Consider the following 17,278-nt stretch of genomic DNA (forward strand, 5'->3'; position numbering starts at 1 on the left):
AGTATACTTAAGTAAAGTTCAAGTATATTTGTAAGTATACTTCATGTATCAAGTCTACACATATGAGTGTTCTAGTAGTACACTTGGAAGTGTAGGGTTTCAATACTCCTTGGGACTAAATCGGCCCACTTTATATAATAATTTTAAGTATAACAGTAGCAAACTTTGAGTACACAACTACTGTATAGTTTACCTCTTTGTTTGTATGGCAATTATACTAAAAGTGAACTTTAGTTTACTAATTAAATACTTTGTGAAATATAGTCTTAGTAAACTACTAGTTTAGTAGTTTTATTCTGCATGTATACTCATGAGTTTTCTTTAAGTGAACTTTACATCATACTCTAAGTATATACTATGTCCCTATTTAGGTATGAGTTTGTATATATTTTGTTGTATGAATATCTGAACATACAAAACATCCAAAGAAAGAACAGAGGATCTGCTTGTAAACAAGAACTTTTTATTATAGTTTCATGCATTCTTTTAAAAAAAAAACACTTTAATGTGTTTCATAAAAAAAAGAAAAAAAAGAAATAACATTTTGAAGAAAAAGCTGAAAAAAGACTATGAATTGGATTCAGAATGATAATCAAAACAGATGGAGTCGATCGACACCCCAAAGCCTGACTTTAATTATTACCTCTTCAACATTCTATTCCAGAATTTTTGTTTGAACTGTTAGCTTGTATTAGTAAACAGACTGTTTTATAGGCATATTATTATCATCTTAATAAACTGTATTTTAATATATTTATTTTCATATTATAACACATTGTGTGATTTTTTTAAAGTTACGTCATAAATAAATGAATAAATAAATAAATAAATAAAAGTATTTGCTGATCATACATGAAATTCTACAGCTACCAGATTCTTTTAAGAGTAAGTGCCATCTGCTGGCAAGATTTGTAATAATATATCACGATCTTCTGGTAAAATATGAATAAGGTGATGATCAAATGCGATAAAAATCTCGTTCTGTTTAAAGAAAAGATATGCAATTTTTGTATTTTGCGAATTACATCAATAACCACAAGGCTATTCCACAGCTTAGCCTCAAATAGTTCATGAATAATTTTAGACTTTTATATTATATATATATATATATATATATATATATATATATATATATATATATATATATATATATATATATTTCTATTATTCGTATTATTTTACATTTCACATCAACTTTTAACCATTAAAGCCATTTAAAAAAATGGTTTCCTGTATAGTGTGTTTTGGGACATATTTCATTAGGATTGGTTTTAACAAGCAACCAATAGAAGACCAACAGGGTACAGTTTCCATTAAAACCAACACAATTCCCATTATCATAACCAGCAAAACCATTGCAATATTTGTGATGGTGTCTGTTGTTTCTTTCAGCATTAACACCTGAAGTTTCCCTCATGAGAAAACAAAACAAAAACAGTATATATTTGTGTGTATATATATATATATATATATATATATATATATATATATATATATATATATATATATATATATATATATATATATATATATATATATATATATATTGCAAAAACTAAAAGGGTATTTATATATTGCAAACAGGGTATATATATATTGGAAAAACTAAATGATCTGAAAGTGTAACAGTGTAACTAAATCTACAAGGGTAGATTTAGGGTTACATGATAAAAAATATCATTTGATCAGTATAAGAACAATATTGATAACAATATAGTTATTATAGTATGATATGTATTTACAGGTTGGATTTATTATCAGAATCAGGGGAATAAACTTTACAAAGTTTTCTTTATTTAGAGAGAGGCTGTAATAATCCTGGATAATGAACAGTGTGAAACTAGAGGTCATTAATGAGGTAAGGCTGTCCTCTGCTGGTGGTGCACAATAACAACTTCTTCTTCAGTGTGTTGATCAAGATCTGGATGGTCATTAGTTGATCGAAACCAGTGGCGGTTCTACACGGAGGCCTAGGGCCACCCCTGTGCTGAAAAAAAAAGTAATATGATTTTACACGCGAGCGCCAAAAGCGGAACTAATGTGACGCAACGTTCTACACGGGTAAATTAGTGTAGTGCACCCAAAAATTTAGGAACTTAATCCACTGATCTATAATATAATGATATCTATAGGGCTAATAATATCTCTAATATAATATAGATCAGTGACTTCATCATATTCAGGGATGCAAACATCATTTCACATCAGTTTCTGAAGCAATTCCGTAGCTTAATGTTATGGACAGAAGACTATTTACATCATTAAATTAAAGTTTAAAACCTTGTTTTCCCTCCTCTGCAGCTGTCAATCATTCTCCATTCAGTATTCAAATAGCGCGCACCTCGTCCATTTACAGCAGGATGCACGGTAAAACTCTCTCCAATATTATATAGGCTACTCACATTATAATGCTTGATCTGTAGATAAAAAGGCTGTGGGTTTGAATAAAATGACTTTTATTTTGTGTATTTGCATTTTATGTTTGTTGCTTTTTTTAAAAGACTCGCTTGTGCCTGTTAGATCACACACGTTTTAAAAGCCGTAAAGTTTTAAAATCACTTTGTGAGCTCAGTTTTGAAGCGTTTCATATTATCATGGTTTCTGAAAGATTGACTCAAATGACTCAAATGATTCGCGAACCCGCTCTGAAGTAGCGATCCGACTCAAATGACGCAAATGACTCAAATGATTCGCGAACCCGCTCTGAAGTAGCGATCCGACTCAAATGACGCAAATGACTCAAATGATTCGCGGACCCGCTCTGAAGTAGCGATCTGACTCAAATGACGCAAATGACTCAAATGATTCGCGGACCCGCTCTGAAGTCGCGATCTGACTCAAATGATTCGCGAACCCGCTCTGAAGTCGCGATCTGACTCAAATGACGCAAATGACTCAAATGATTCGCGGACCCGCTCTGAAGTAGCAATCTGACTCAAATGACGCAAATGACTCAAATGATTCGCGGACACGCTCTGAAGTAGCGATCTGACTCAAATGACGCAAATGACTCAAATGATTCTCGGACCCGCTCTGAAGTAGCGATCTGACTCAAATGACTCAAATGATTCGCGGACCCGCTCTGAAGTCGCGATCTGACTCAAATGATTCGCGGACCCGCTCTGAAGTAGCAATCTGACTCAAATGACGCAAATGACTCAAATGATTCGCGGACACGCTCTGAAGTAGCGATCTGACTCAAATGACGCAAATGACTCAAATGATTCTCGGACCCGCTCTGAAGTAGCGATCTGACTCAAATGACTCAAATGATTCGCGGACCCGCTCTGAAGTCGCGATCTGACTCAAATGACGCAAATGATTCCGAACCCGCTATGAAGTCGTGATCTGACTCAAATGACGCAAATGACTCAAATGATTCGCGGACCCGCTCTGAAGTCGCGATCTTACCCGCTCTGACTCAAATGACTCAAATGATTCCAAACCCGCTCTGACTCAAATGATTCAAATGATTCGCGAACCCGCTCTGAAGTAGCAATCTGACTCAAATGATTCGTAAACCCGCTCTCAAGTCAGGATGTGGTATAGTTTCCACATACTTGTCTAAGTCCAATTTGAATAAAGAAAAAAGAGGTTTATAGCCAGTAAACCTTTGTTGATAAATGTGAAGTTTAGCTAACAGGAAACATAAATTATGTAATATTTTCCAGTATTCTCTTTTGAATGGTCAAACAATCCAAATGAAAACAAAAAGAGAAGTCACTTACAAAATAACACTGAATAAATGCCAAAAAGTCTGACCAAAATTAGGAGCATTGCCAAAATAAATGAATGAAGCCTTCTTCTTCAGAATGACAAAAACAGCAACTCATGTCAATGTCTAACTTTAGTTGGGAAACATTTGTGAATTAACTTAAATGTTATTTATTTTACTTTGTTGTTAAGCAGATATCTATGAGGCAAGGCCCATACTTTCTCCCAAGGTATATTCTCCTTCAGTCGTGGAGCAAAAAGCCCAACTCATCTGGTTCAACGTGTCGACTCGAGGATTTTGTTTTTGCATCTTTTTTCGTTTTACTGTAAAGACACACTGCAACAAAAATCCATTGAACACTTCAACATGGATTTGACTATGAATGCTTAAAATCACTTTGTGAGCTCAGTTTTGAAGCGTTTCATATTATCATGGTTTTGCGCACTGAAAGATTATTAAAAGCTTATCATATTTTTAGCCTGCACAATACATTTAAAATAAGCATAATTTAATTGTATATTATTTCTGTGTAGTGTAGTGTAAGCATTATAAATGTATACACTTCTGAATTCTTGACATTCATATATAAATATTAAATTGTGAAATGTATGATTGCCTGATTGAATTTGATAAGAGTACTAATAGTAATTTGTTTTTATTAACATGTTTAGATTGTGTAAAATTACTGTGTAGATTTTTTCAAGAATTAAGTTTTGTATTTATTTGCATTATATTTAAATAAAATATGTTGCCATTTTTAATGTGCCACTGTTTGAAACCTTTCCATCTCTGGCTAAAATATGAGTCTATGATCCATAATAACACTTCCTCCAGTGAAAAAGTGCATCTCCTGTTGTCTCTCAGATCAAAATACAGCCACATATATGTTTAGGGCTGTTTAAATGGTGCTTGATCTGTGCAGATTTCTCTCCTGATTCAGACCAGAACACTTTATTATGGTTCATGAACTCATATTTGAGTTAATAATGTCTTAAAGATGGATTTGTTTCTTATAAACACAGCTTTGGTCTTCTCCAGATGTGAACTGATGGACTGGAGTGCTGTGGATTACTGTGATGTTTTTATCAGCTGTTTTGTCTCTCGTTCTGACGGCACCCATTCACATCCATTGGTGAGACACTGATGCAATGCTACACCAAATCTGATGAAGAAACAACAAGAAACAACTCATCCCACTCTTAGATTACCTGATGGTGAGGACGTTTTTATTAAATGTTTTATGTCTGGGTCAACTATTGCTTAGATTAAACTGATCAGTGATGCAGAAAAGGAGATGGATTGCAACATACAGTAAATGTATTTGTATTTTTTATGCATTACATCATTTTTTCACATCTTTAATATGCTCTAACAGCACTTAAAAAAAAGAGTCAAAGAGTTGCAAACACACATAATGAAAAATGACTCTCATCTCTTGCTAGATGAAGCACTGCATTCAAAATATCACAAAGACATCTCAAAAGCAAACAACTTTTCCATAATATCAATTCCTGTTAGATTTGTGCGTGTTACATAGAGAACTGCATGTTGTTTTTTGCAAAAAACAAACAAAAAAAACCCATCCTAACAGTATTGAAAAATCCATTCAGAATAGATTACAGATTCAGAGAGTTGCCTTCAGTGTCAGTGACACTTGATTATCGTCCTGTGAACAATTACAGCTTCAAAGCTAAATCTGCACTCCAGTTTCAGTAATCAATAAATCAGCTCCAAATTCAGTGCTGATGTAATCCAATAATCCAAACATACGAGGGGCGTTCAAAGAGAGAAGTCAAAGATACAGATTAGGATCATGAACTCAAAGTTATAAACAGAATCCAGACAGGGAAACATGCAAGACTTCGTGGGATGAGAAACGGACTTGGCGCTGATGAAGAACAGCTATAAGTGAAGATGCTGCTGATGCTTCACAGCTGAATCTGAGCATCTGGAGCTTGTGTGTCGTTCATTTCTTAAGCTTTCTGTAAACTGGGCAACATTTCTGCTGCAAATCAGTGGATGCATGACAAAAGTGGGATGCATTAGGCCTATTACTTTGTTATTAAACAGATGCCAGGAGAATTTCTGTACAGTCAGTATGCTAAAAATGTACTTTGAAGCAATTTTCACTCAGAAAGTGCTTGCAGATTTAAACAAGAATTACAAAGAAATGGCAATTAACACATTCAATTTAACATTTTGAAGCTGAAAGACCATTTTTTTCTACAAAAGGTCAGAAATGTCATTTCTACTGCAAATCAGTGGATGTATAGCAGAAATGGGGAACATTGCATTATTTTGGCATTATAATCCCGTGTTATGATAAAATATTATTGGGTCATTCTGTGTCAAATCAGGTCCCCAGTTTTTCTGAAGAAAGATACATTTGTATAGTCATGAAAGCCAAAATATTAAATGTTGTGGATTAATATTTAATGAGTAATCCGTCATTTTGTGAAGAGGTGGTCAAAGTGGCCATTTTCACCTGAGATTCAGAGCCAAATTACAAGGGGCTAAAAATGACTTCAGAAAGATGTCAGGATCATGATGTTTCTTTTAGACAGAGATTGGTAGATCTATTAGTAAAATCAGTTGATTTTAGCAATCTCTTTTGTATTACGTGCCAATGGTGACCATTCAAAAATGGGGAAAGAGCACTTTTCAAGCCTTTTCTTCAAAGTTCGCAGACCTGTAACTAAAGAAGAATTACAGATATCTTAATACCCTTTGATATGTTGGGTTTTAACAAACTTTTCCTTTGACATCTTAATTTTTAAGGCTCCATATGGTTCAGGTCCAGAGATATTGGAATTTCAATATGGCTCCAAAAGTAAATTGTTATATTGCAGACGTCTTTGGTGGTCAAAAACCAAATGTGGGTCACTTCGCAAAACTTCTGTCAAAACAACTGCACTGAACATACCTGTCTGAGTGCCATAAATATTCCTTTCCCAAAACTCAAGAAGTACTAAAGATATTGCAATAAGGTTTTGGATTTTAGTTCTAAATAATCTTTTCATTTTTGAATCTTTTGGATCCACGTTTGGTTTTAAGACCACCAAAGACCTGTACAATTTAGCTGTTTACTCCTGGAGCCATATTGAAATTACAATATCTCTGGACCTGAAACATATAGAGCCTTAAAAATGAAGATGTCAAAAGGACAGTTTGTGAAGAGCCAATATCTAAAAGGGTATTAAGATATATTTAATACTTCTTGAGTTACAGGCCTGCAAACTTGGAGAAAAATCTTTAAAACGTGCTCTTTCCCCATTTTTGAATGGTCACCATTGGCATATACTACGACAAAGATAGCTAAAGTCAAAAGATTTTACTAGTAGACCTACCAATCTCTGTGTAAAAATAACATTATGATGCTGCCATCTTTCTGAAGTCATTCTTACCACTCTGTAATGGACCCTGTAAATGACCCTGTTGTATTTGATTGTATCTACAGAGTGATGCAAAAAGAGCAAAGGGATCAACACAAACAGATGAATTTTGTTGTTAGCTCAGGTCCACAATTTTAATAATGTTTTGGTTAATGACTAAATGTTGGAATGAACATTAACAAATGCTTTAGATGTATTTTTCATTGTTAATGTAAACTAATGTAACCTTATTGTAAAGTGCATACTTAAAATACCGCTTGCCCCTTTAATAGAGGAAACAGTGGCAAAAAAATAAATAAATAAAGAGTATGTGAACCCATTGGAATAGTTAGTTTTCTGAATTAATTGGTCATAAAATGTCATCTGATCTTAATCAAAGTCAGGAGAACAGACAAACACATTGGGTTTCATTGAAACCATCAGATTAAACATTAACAGTGTTGTGGAAAAAGGGAACTTCACCTTGTTGTCATCATCTGGATGTTTTTGTGATGTTTGTTCAAGATGCTCATGATGTTTGTTGAGTCCTCAGCAGTTCATCTGTCTGCTGTTCTTCAGCAATAACATATTTTTATTTAGTACTGCCATTCATAAGCTACATAAGATGTTTCCCAGAAGACAATTGCATTGCAGGAATACATTGCGTGAGTCCATCCATTGTTCTCAGTGTGAAAAGATGACCTGAAAATGATGCGGTTGCTGCTGTAAATGGTTCAAATATGCAGAACATGCTGGAAAACCAAAGACGAGGGATTTTTCTGAAGAACGGCAGGCTCAGAAATCTCACTCTCACAGCAATCAGGTTTCAATAAAGATTATAACAGTTTGTGTTTTGTTAGCTTAAGCACATTGTGTTTGTCTATACTTGTGACATTGATTAAGATCAGAATTTTATTGCCAATTAATGCAGAAAACTAACCATTCCCAGGGGGTTCACATACTTTTTCTCGCTGCTAAACACTACGCTATGCCTGAGCTCTTCTGTCTAGACACAGAGGTTTACGGTTCTTGTTTAATATGATAAACAGATTGTCCAGACGCACCTGTGGTTTCTGATAGGGGTGAATGGTGTGATGTCATCGAATCACTGAGAGTGAAGCGTGTGTTAAAGACTCCAGAGATCAGCAGAACATCTGTCTAGAGTTAAAAAATTACATTTGGCACACTGTGTGCAAAAAATTATGACCTTACACTCATTAAGTATTGTTCAGCAAGCCACAAGCTTATCTCAGGAGGTCCTCTGAGCCATGAGTCATGAATCATGCACAACTTTATTATAGACTTCTGCTATTGTGGTGCGCTGATAGGTTTCATTTAATGAGTAAACAATGGGGGAAAACAATTATGCAAAAAAAAAAAAAAATCTTCATTTACCACGAAACAAAATGTAGCATAAAAATACAGTCACAAATTACAGCCTATATGTGTATATTCACTGTTCATAACTGCATATATTTCATTGCCAGGTATAATGTTAATATAACAGCCTTAAAAAATGAATAAAAATTCTGCTTTGTAAAACAACTTAACAATATTTTACTGTGCATTTATTGTTTTGGATATGGTTATTATTTTTACATTTTTACCATAAATTACACATAAATTTTATTTCCCAGAAACACAATTTTTACAGTAAAATTACATGCATTGTGCAATTTAATTAGGAATGTTTTTAATAATGTACTAATGTTTTTGTATACAGTACGGTAACTTACCGTTAAACTATTACATGTCTCTAAGGCGATTAATATTATTATTTTTAAATATAGCATTTGCTTTGTACAATATTGTACAATATTGTAATAATATAGGCCTCTTTTTTTCCCCATAAATTGTTATAAAAAAACAAGTATTTTTTTACAGTAACATTTATGTCCAGTGTAACTTAATATTTTTACTGTATATGTAGGTGACTCTAGGACAGTATTTCAAATGTAAAATGTGTAGCATATATTGACACTTTCTGATTGAAAGAGTCATTATTGAAGGACACTATAAATGTTTAAATCTGAAATAGTACCGATAAGCAGTGTTTTCAGCACTAAATGAAGGTTGATGCATGTGATTCCAGTGTAAAGCACACAGACTCAGTCACAACTGGTGCAAATCTGAAGTGCTGAAAACAGTTAAAGCAAACCAAATCACATTAGATACATTACAGACCTGCAAATGTGAAGAAGCTGACATGAATTTTCCAACAAAGACACTGGTGCTTTATAAACGTCACATGTTTGGTCTGCCGCTAAAAGGAAATACATCACAAATGAGCATCTTCCTTCATCAGATTACATTTAATTTCACATTTTGCTGGAATGACTCCACACCCTTTATGCATGTTATGATTTACAAATACAGCCGGACAATAGCAGATCACCTAAAAAACGGCCTCAGATGCTTTGATGAGATTTAAATTCCTCCCAAATTAGACCTTATTATCATTCCTCAATTTCTCTGTTCTTAATGATGACCAGACTGCAATCAGTATGAACATATAAACAGACATCTCTCTCTCTCTCTCTCTCTCTCTCTCTCTCTCTCTTTCTCTCTCTCATGTGGTTTTAATTTTCGTCCCCAGGCAACGTTTGGAGTTTGGCTGAGCTTGAGTTTCATTGTAAAACTTCAGTAAAAAGATCAACTGCACTTCCAAGGCAGAGACGCAGGAGTTTATGATGATTTCCTCAGAGGATCAGTGAGGGCCCCGGGGCCACAGCGAACAGCTCAAACAGCTGCTATTCATATCCACATGGTGGCACCAGAACACTTCATCTTTATAAGCACTAGGAATTTGTTGTGTATTTTGACTATTTGAGAATTGGCTTGATTTCATTTGCAAGTATTGTCATTGAGAGCCTTGTTTCTTTGAGCGATTATACTGAATGCACTATTTTGGAGTTTGGATATTCCATGTCCTCAAAGCTTTATGTAATTCTACTTCAGTCATTCAATTCAGTGTAACTTGCTATTTCTTTACATTTACTAGCATTTTCTAAGTACATTTTTATTTATTTATTTTTTTTTACAACAAACTGATTTCAGTTGCCAAGGAATTGACAAATTACTTGCAGAAACAGATGTTTAGAATTTAGAAAACTCAAAATTCTAAATGCATCATTAAATAAAAAAATAGAAATTTTAGTTTTTACATCAGAAAGCTAAACATTTGATTTGTGGTTGGATCAAACATTTTTATATTTTGTTTCCATTTTTAATTGAGGTTTTGGTAATTCTGTTGTTTAAATATATTTTTAATGTGTATATGATATTTTATTTAAGTTTTAGCTATTTTAGTAAATCAAGTTAAATGACGAAAACAGAGAAACATTGTAAAATAAGAAAAAAATCATATTTGATTTTATTTCAGTTAAATAAAGCGTTACTTTTTTAAGGTTTAGTCATTATTAACTCTTTTAATGTGTTAATTGTTTTAAATGATATTTTATTTCAGTTTTAGCTATTTTAGTAAACCAAGGTAAACGAAACAAAAACAGAAATGTAAAATAAATTTTAAAATGTAATATTTAATTTAATTTCAGTTAAAATGTAACATTTAAAAATTTTAAAATTTCAAATAGTGTTACTTTTTTGTTTTTGTCATTTAATTTTTTTTAAATGTGTTTACAGTTTTTAATGATATTCTATTTCAGTTAAAAAAAATTTTGTTAGCAAATCAAGTTAAACTACATTTAAAATAAGTTAAACATTTTTTATATTTAATTTTATTTCAGATAAAATGTTACATTTTATCATTTAAGATTTTGAAAATCTTCAGATGTTATGTTGCCATGTCATTTTGAGTTTTCTCCTCCTCCTTTCTTCTTCTTTTGTGGGCTTTGTTTTGTTTGTGTTTGTAGCAGTCGTCCGTTTCCATCCGAGGACGAAGCAGTGATGGAAACACCCTCTCACATCACATTAACAGCCGCACACACAGTCATCATTATATCTTGGACTGATTCAGATCGGCAGGTTTAAGACCGGAGCGGTGTGTAAGGTGGAGGCTGATGGATGGCTTGTGACCTCCAGCGACACGGATGATGGATGATGGTGGAAGAGGAGAGAACGCGAGGGGAACAGTGTAGGATAGGGTTAAACTGTAAAACAACAAAAGGTGTCTTAAATGTCTAAAATGGTGTTATTAAGATCCGCTCCCTCACTCGTCCTGAGGATAAAGAACAATAGTGTTGTCATTCACACAGTTAGCTCTCATAAACTCTTCACACATCCTCTATTGCTCGGTTAAACTGAGCCAAAGGAGACCAATTTCCCTTCTCTAAACGTCAGACTGAACGAAGCCTGCTGTGGACTTGTAAACAGCTGTGTTTTCGGCTGATTGTGTGATTGCTCATGACAGAAAGCTCTGTGAGATCCAGCTCCAGCGCCGCTGCTGTAAAGAGTCTGTTTAGAGCAGATCAGCAATAAACTTTGACAAGATAACAGTCCTTTCGTCAAAAAACATTCGTTTTCTCATCCGCGCTGGCGTTTGGTCGTATTGTGATCATTTATGATCTTATGATAACTTTACACAGTTTACTGTGGATTTTAAGATAATGACATATTTAAAATAACAGGTAAAATATGACTCACTATTAAGGTTTACTATATTGTATTGAGGTAATTTTTATTTTATTAATTATTTAAATATTTATTTATTTTTTAAATGTAGGCCTACTCGCTTATTATTTTAAGTTTATTAAAACCTTAAATGTTTAATAATCTTTATGTGACAGCATTATTTAAAAATCATTAAAATCCCATAGTAGTTTTTATTAATATTTTAAATGTTTTTGTTTATATATATATATATATATATATATATATATATATATATATATATATATATATATATATATATATATATATATATATATATATATATATATATATATATATTTTTTTTTTTTGTTTTTGTTTTTAATTTTGATAAAGCTTAAATATTTTTTTGGTGTTATCTTTATTAGTATTATTTTTTTTTTTATGTGCACATAGTTTTTATTTTTTAGTACATCAAGTTAAAGTAAATGAAAATGAGAAACATTGGCTTAAGTAAAATACATTTTTTTATTTAATGACGACTGATAAAATGTATTGTACACTCAAATAAATGGCAATGTAAATAAGTGTAAAAACAATTAAATTAATTAATAGCATATTTATTTAGTTTGTATTCCTTGTTAAAAACATACAAAAAATGAAACACATTATTCACTGAAAGGCTGAAGATGTGCATTGGTTTGTGCTTGATCAGTCTCTTTGTCTAAAAACAATGTTCTGTCAACAAAGTTGTGTTTATTTTGTCTATTGAAGCTGACAGGGGTATTCTCTAACATAAGTTAGCAGTGGGATGTATATATACACAGTCTGTCAGTAGCCTTCAACTCTTTAACTCTTAAATCTGCATCCGTAAAGGTCACGCTTGCATGTCAGAGTCACTTCTTACCTTCAGAGTCCACACATGTCTGTAATTACACCCCAATTGCTTCCCCAAACTTTATGTAGGGCTGTGTGTTTATATGTGTGTGTGTGTGTGTGTGTGTGTGGCTCCCTTTGCTTCCAAAACAGGTGTGTGATTCTAAACAGCATTGCTCAAGCGTTTAAAGGAGGCTCCGCTGACTTTTCATCTTTTCAACATGTTTCCACCTTGACTGTTCCCAAACGAATGGAACGCAAACAAACTCCTCACACTTCACCGGATTCAAAGAGCGGACACAATGGAAGCGTGAGGCAAGACGTTCCTCTGTCAATTCTAACCCGAGTTTGGCGTTTGAGAGGGCCGCGTTTCATCTGTTCGCAAACAACGAAGCCTCTTAATAATCTCGGGGAATAATGAAGAAAGGGGAAAACGGAATTTCCCCAGTAAATGGAATTCCGCGGAACGCTGGTGTTACAATGTTGCACACAATGAAGGTGAATGAGGACACAGCGAACCGGAAACATACGCTTTTATATATATATATACTCCAGGTCTTCTGATTTGATCTTAAATGAGCTGCTGGCACTAATTTATCTCCAGTATAAAGCCGTTCTTCACCTGACAGCTCGTGTTAGGGTCACGGAAAAACAACAGAGACCAATGAAAGAGAGAGGAGAACATCTCAAGCTCATCCCGATTTTAAGGAACGGTTAGAGTTCATTAGTTTACGTTGAGGATTCTTGGACTTTTAAAAGCCTCCAAAAATAGTCCTGGACGGATGTGTTTGTAGAGACAGATCAGATACTGTAATCTCTGACACTAAAAGCTTTTTATTTACCTCTCGGTCGCTCGCTCACTCATACGTTCACAGACACATGTCTCTGTGCTCATCGAACTGAGTGTGTCCTTCACATTCTCTGGCACAGCTTTAAACCATCACCTGTTCCCCTCACACACTCCAGCACATGTGGACCGGGGTTTCTTCTGAGAATCGAGGACGAGTTTCAGACCAAACCCCTGGCTATTGACCTGATCCTAACATCATATTGGTCTTGATTGGGAACTGTGGCTGTGTTTTGTGACAGTATTATGGCGTGCACACAGCTTTGAACCCAAAGATCTCACTGCATATGTATCTTCAAAGAGAAGCTGAGCACAAAAGGCTTTAGAAACTAGCTCAAGTTGAGAAATGCATTGATTATAAATATACTTTATTTGATACCTAAAGAGATACCCCAAATTAGCTATTTTTTTGTATGCAATGTATTTTGGGGGATTATTAGAGAGTCAAGCTGTTAGTTTAGCAAGATGCAAACATCAGACTGTATTGAAATCAAGTGCAAATGCATTAAAAAAATTTGTATCATGGTTTCAACAAAAATATTAAGCAGCAAAACTTTATTTTTTTGTTCATATTTGATTAAATGTTTCTTGAGCAGCATAGCAGCATCTTAAAAGTATTTCTAAAGCATCATGTGACACTGAAAACTGGAGTAATGATGCTGAAATTCAGATTTGATCACAGGAATAAATGAGATTTTAAAAACATGCATAGCAATTAAATTGACATTTTTCACAATATCACTGTTTTTACTGTATATTTCGGCTTTCCAGACCTTCTTGGAGGAGCACGGTTTGCATGTAGAGCTCTTCTAATCAATCTCTTATGAGGTGTCACTTGGTTAAGATGCTGTCCATGTAGGCGTTAGATAGCAAGCAACTTTACACACACACAGTTGACTCATTCACCTACATTCACACACACCGAGCTCTCTGTAGGCGATCCAAAACAATCATCCATAATCTTTTCTGAAAGCATGTTGAATAACACTAAAACACGCCACGGTGCATTAAAGTCTGTTTCTCCTCGAGGGCAACACTCATACACGGTGACTGTGGTTACCGACGCTTATCTGGGAGGAGGATCAATTGATTAGGCAATAAACCCTAGGTTTCCCCCGCACCGAGAGTCAGCCCAGCCCTGCAGCCAAACACGGGATCCTGGGTGAACAGGAAGGGCTGGGCTACAGGTGACACACAGACAAAGCACAGGGACGGAAACCGGCAGAATCGAGCAGAGAGAGAGAGAGAGAGAGAGAGAGAGAGAGAGAGAGAGAGAGAGAGAGGAATGCAGAAACTCCCTAGGCAGTGCAGCAATCCTCTGGAGAGAGAAAAAAGGAATTTTTATGTGCTGCAGGTGATCAGGAGAGAGAGAGAGAGAGAGAGAGAGAGAGAGAGAGAGAGAGAGAGAGAGAGAGAGAGAGAGAGAGAGAGAGAGAGAGAGGGCGAGAGACTTAGGGCCTCATTTATAAAATGTTGCACAGAAACCACCCAGGTAAAAAAAATGTACACTTACATAATGTATTTAAAGTGCTTTATATTTGTACTTAATATTCTAAAAATTATTCTTCAGTTAAACTAAGTGTACTCAATTGCGCTATTTTGGGAAAGCATGAATATGAACTAAAATGTGACTCTGAAGCACAAAACCAGTCATAAGGGTACATTTTTTGAAATTGAGATTAATGCATCACGTGAAAGACGAATAAATAGCTTTCCATTGATGTATGGTTTATTAGGAGCGGACAATATTTGGCTGAGATTCAACTATTTGAAAATCTGGAATCTGAGGATGCAAAAAAAAAAAAAAAAATCTTTACATTTGTACAAATTAAGCTTTTGGCAATGCATGTTACTAATCAGAAATTAAGTTTTGATATATTTACGATAGAACATTTACTAAATATCTTCATGGAACACGATCTTAACTTAATATCCTAATGATTTTTGGCATAAAAGAAAAATCTATAATCTTGTCCTATACAATGTATCGTTGACTATTGCTATAAATACACCCCAGAGACTTCAGACAGCTTCTGTGCTCCAGAGTCACAAATGTGCTTTTAACACACATTTTTAAAATGTATTTAGTCATCAGTTCTAGTACACTTGAACCCATCTTTAATCAAACACTAGTACACTCAAGTGTATTACAAGTGCTAACTGTAACTAAATCCATTTTTAAAGAAAGTAAAGCACATTTCATCACAGTTCATATTTATGGTGTGCCAAAATAGCTGACCTTAAACTTGTCTTAAGAAGTATTCAAGAATAATTGTTAGTATATTGAGTAGCCTACATAATTAGTGTGTGAAAGTACTTTAAGTTCTGTTAGTACACTTTTTTTTTTTACCTGGGCCGTCTGATTGAGAACGGAGAGAGTGATGAAGACGGATGACAGACGAGTGATTTATTGTGTGATTGTGTGACTCCAGCTCTGCAGCACAGATGGAGGAAAGATCCGGACAGACGCCATGGCACCAGATGAGACGGGCTTTAAACTCAAACAAATAAAACTACTTTACTTTACACACACACAGAGACATAAACACTCTCACACACACTCACACTCTCACTGATTCAGAGAAGTGACACAGGGTGATGATACACACACACACACACACACAATGTGGCCTTTGTTGCTGATGTGTGGTCATCCATTTAGGGGCCGAGGCTAACTGGACTCTGCATTACGCATTTCGCTGAGTGTTCAGCCATGTGTGTGTGTGTGTGTGTGTGTGTGTGTGAGTGTGTGTGAGTTCCTCCTCACCAAACTCATCTTTTCCCGTAATTTGTTATAATTGCACATAAAAGAACGTGTCACACCCCTGTGTGTGTGTGTGTGTGTGTGTGTAATGACATGGGTATGACACAGGTATTACAAGGAGAGCGTGACTTATGAGGACATAACCCATGTCCCCATTTTTCAAAACACTTATAAATCATACAGAATGAGTTTTTTTGAGAAAGTAAAAATGCACAAAGTTTCCTGTGAGGGTTAGGGTTAGGTGTAGGGTTGGTGAAGGGACATAGAATATACAGTTTGTACAGAATAAAAACCATTACACCTATGGGATGAACACACTTTAAACAGAAACAACCGCGTGTGTGTTTGTGTGTCTGTGTCTCTGTTTGTATGTGCGTGTGTGTGTATGTGTGTGTGTGTGTGTGGGTGTGGTGCTGTGATAACTCCAGTGCAGGTGTGTTGCTCAAAGGGAAACACAGATTCTCATTGATCCTTTAATTTTACCCCAAACATAGCCCGAGGAAGAGAAACACTAAGCACCTGAACATTGGTTGTTTCACTGCTGGCTGATTGTGTTTGCGCTGCAATGTTTACGCCATAAGCCTCAGTGTGAGATGACATTTAGTTTAGATCTGGTCTATGTGTGTGTGTACCTGCTCAACCATATTTTGGAGACGAATTTGTGAGTTAAACTTGACAAAACCTGATTTCGTAAACATATGTCCCGATAAAACTGTAAAAACAAAGTAAAAAGAAAAAAGTAAAAAAAAAAGCGGAATGTTTTCTGTTAGGATTAGGGTGTGGATAATCTGTTATAGTATTTCGAACAATATGAAAACAATAGAAGTCTATGCAATGTTCCTGTTAAGTAAACGTGTGTGTGTGTGTGTGTGTGTGTGTGTCAATAGGTGAGCGCCAGGGAAGAGGAGAGGCGTGAGAGAGAGATAAAGGGGAAGAGAGGGATGAGAGGATGTGGGATTACATGAAAGAACGGAGTGGTCATAAATTTAGCTCAGACAGACGAATAAAACTCTCGCTATCCTCCCAGTCCCTCTGGTTTTTCCTCAAGGGGTAAGAACACACACACACACACACACACACACGCACACACACACACACACACACACACACACACACACACACACACACACACACACACACACACACACACACACACA

This window comes from Carassius auratus, chromosome 14 (assembly GCF_003368295.1).
Source record: "Carassius auratus strain Wakin chromosome 14, ASM336829v1, whole genome shotgun sequence".
Classification (NCBI taxonomy): Eukaryota; Metazoa; Chordata; class Actinopteri; order Cypriniformes; family Cyprinidae; genus Carassius; species Carassius auratus.